The following is a 3,776-nucleotide window of genomic DNA, read 5'->3' on the forward strand; positions in this document are numbered from 1 at the left end:
TCCATAGCACAGCACAGCAGCTATCAGGTAATTTCTCTTTGCTGAACCATTCCTTGACACAGACACAGATAGACCTTGTCCTGCATGTGGTGCAGCAGCTCCATAATTCTGCTCCTCAGGAGGTGGCTGGGACTGTAAGCCTGTGTCTTCCAGTGTGCTGGAGTTTTGCATGTTGCCCAGTGCAGACTATGAAGCCTTTCCTTAACACACCAAGCTACAAGTCAGTTTTGTGCTCAGGCTATGAGGAACTTCAATCACTACAGTCATTTCCGGCAGCGGACTCCAGCCACTAAAAGTTGAAATGTTCCTTCCAGAAGGAAGAACTTGACCAAGCTGCAGCCCTGTGTTTTTGTGAAAAGCAAAAGTGCTGAAGTGCCAGACTTTGCAGGCAAGGCAAAGTGAACGTAAACAAAGGCAGAATAATCCCTTGTGCATCCAAGAAATAAAAGTGCAAAACTGTGCAGAGATGCCACAGAAACTGCATATACAAAAGTAAGAATGATCTCTGCTAAGAACTCAGTGAGATGCCAGGGTTAAAAATAGCCTTTCTTAGAGGAGAGGGATATTAAAAGAAGGTAAGTTCATTTGCTAGACTAGGTTGGTACCTTTGACTTGAGCCTCCCTTCCTTTTTATCAGATTTCTTGCACAACTCTGGACAAGTTACACAATGCTTTCTCTGCGCCTCAGATCTTCATTCCTGTCACAAATCCACTCACTTCTGGCTTTTAAAATAGGGCTACCTAGCCTTGCCCCTGCCACCTGATGAGTCACTCCACCCTGCTACTGCCCATCTGCCCCAGATCAAAATTCTTTCCAATTAGGCCCTGAGTTTTTAGGTCAAATCAGCAATTTCAGCAGAAAACTCATACTCCAGACTACAGGCTGATTTGGGTATTTTTACAGACAAGGAATATTGAAAAAAAAACCCTAAACACCAACCCAAAATGCTACAACAAGCAAAGGGAGATGGAACTGTGAGCATTTGAGAGGCAGCTGATTGGAATGAATACTGATTACAGTTTATCACGTGCATGAAGACAGGTGTCTATAGTTGGGGTGCTTTTAAGAACTGTGTGTTTCACACTTCAGACTAAACTGAAAAACAAAATAGCACCCAGTATTCTTGGCCACTTTGTAAAATCCAGACTATTGTGCACTCAAAACTGTAGTATGTCATGCTGTCTTCATTAAGATCTAGTTCATCATAAACCAGCAGGCAAGTTTAATTTAACCATGGGTAAGTCTATATTAACTTTTATTTCAAGAGGAGTCTTCTTGGAGGGTAATATCTTAGCTCTCAACTTTCTAAGGGCCCCTCTGCTCTGCCCTGGTCAGGCCCCACCTGCAGTGTTGTGTCCAGTGCTGGGCTCCCTGGGATAAAAAAGACAGGGATGTCCTGGAGAGAGGCCAGAGGAGGCTCCGGAGATGATGAAGGGCCTGGAGCATCTCCCCTCTGAGGAAAGGCTGAGTGAGCTGGGGCTGTTCAGCCTGGAGAGAAGAAGACTAAGGGGGGACCTTCTTCATGTTGATAAATATTGAAGGATGGGATGCAGGGGGAAATGGGCAGCCCCTTTTCAGTGCTCTGTGGGGACAGGACAAGGGGCAATGGCTGCAAGTTAGAGCATAGGAAGAACTTTTCCCCAGTGAGGGTGCCAGAGCCCTGGGACAGGCTGCCCAGGGGGTTGTGGAGTCTCCATCTCTGGAGATATTCCAGCCCCGTCTGGACGCCGCCCTGTGCAATATGAGCTGGGGAGCTGCTTTGGCAGGGGGGTTGGACCCCAGGAGCTCTCCAGGTCCCTTCCAACCCCTGTGATTTAGATATACATTAGGGGCATCTCTCCCCACTCCTGCTCAAGGGAGCTCCATGTGAGTCAGCTTCCGTCTGAAAACTATTCAGAATACGAAATTAAAAACTTCATCCACTCCCACGAGGGCGGGAAAAAAAAATCCGCAAAAGATACGAAATTTCCTCTGAAGGATTACAGCGGGCTTTAAAGGCAGGCGAGCCGGAGGTGGGCTCCGCTTTACCAGCCCCAAACCCGGCGTGAGGAGGGAGGAGGACGCGGCGGCAGAGAGAGGCCGGGCGCCCCGGCAGCCGCTGCGGCGCCGCGCCGTTGAGCGGCGCTCAAACACCGGCGCCGGGCAGAGCCTCGGGTTGCGGAGCGGTGTGACAGCCCCCGAACAGTCCCTCCGGTCTGGTACTACTTCCGAAGAAGAAAACCCAACAGCAGCAGGGAGAAGTAGAGCCCGAGCAGGGTGCTGTAGACTCAAACCCGTGAGTCTTGGCGGCTTGTGGCAGGGTAGTTCCGTAGCAGTAGGAAGTGAAACGGTCCCAGTCGGGATGGGGTTTTTTCATCACCGCTCATGGCTCTGGGCTCCATGTCCTTTAGGACAGATATTTTCCATATTTGATGCCCAGCCACATCTCAAAGCTTGTAAGGAAAGCCCCGTGGGACAACTCGTCAGGATTTAACTCTTGGTCTGGCTAGCTTAAATGTCTCTTGATTCAATTGCCCTTTGAGTTTCTGGGGCACATCCTATACTGCTCTGAACTCCTGACATCTACTGCTGGACATGATGTGTACACACAATTAAAAGCAGCTTTTAACTAACACTGTTATGGGGAGAACTCAGTTCTGCTTTCCTAAAACAGAATTTGCAAATTCCTAGTTTTCCAAAGATAGAATCATAGACTGGCCTGGGTTGGAAGGGTCCCCAAAGATCAGAGAGTTCCAACCCCTCCACCAGTTCCCCATCTTTCTTGTACTGGTGGCCCCAGCTCTGGACACAGGACTCCAGCTGGGGCCTCAGGAGGGCAGAGCAGAGAGGGACAATCCCCTCCCTGTCCCTGCTGCCACCCCTCTGCTGATGGAGCCCAGGATCCCATCGCTCTTCCAAGCTGCAAGAGCCACTGCTGGCTCATGGGAAGTTTCTCATCCCCCATCACACCCAGGTCCTCAGCAGGGCTGCTCTCAAGATAGAATCATGTTAAACAGAAAATGTTCTACACAAACCCCAAACCACCAGCTCTGAACTCTTTTACAACTCGATTGCCCTTTTGCTCTTCATGAAAGCTTCCAGGCATCACTTCCACTTGATGTTTTCTGATATCACAAGCCAGATCATTCCATCCACTCCATTTTTCACTGCTGGATACAAGTCTGCAGTCACTTCTAAAAGCCACTCTGTGACTTAGCCTTACTCTGTCACCTCCTATAGACATCATTGCTTGACAGTATCCTGCCTTTAACTGCCTGTTTATCCTTTGCTCCAATTACTATTTCCACATGGCTGTAGATAGTGCCATGCCAAAAAATTCCTGCAAAACTTTGTGACGATCCACTTCTGCCATGTAAGCTACAGAATCACAGGATACCACTCTACAATACATACCAACTTTTGTTAAGCAAGATGACAGCTCATTTCTTTATAGCCAAATTCCCCCCCCCCCCTTTGTTTTTTTCATTTCTGTCAGTCAGGATCTTGGAACAAAGAGCACTATTTGTCCACATAGCTTACAGTAGGGGTGCTAGGTGCCAATGCAATATAGAAAGGAGATTTTTATCCTTACCACGCTCCCTTCACCAGCTCTGTTCTCTTGACATTTCATTTAAGCATGAGATCTTCTAGCTGTGTCATGCAAGAAGTCACCAGCAGTTAAATCCTTCCATGGTAGCAGCAAGTCAAAACCTGTTCCTTCTAGGAACCAGTCCACACACAGAGCAACACATTTTCTTACACCACCCTGAATCTGGCTGCAGCACCAAAAGTTTTT

This window comes from Gallinula chloropus, assembly GCF_964237585.1.
Source record: "Gallinula chloropus genome assembly, chromosome: 19".
Taxonomy (NCBI): Eukaryota; Metazoa; Chordata; class Aves; order Gruiformes; family Rallidae; genus Gallinula; species Gallinula chloropus.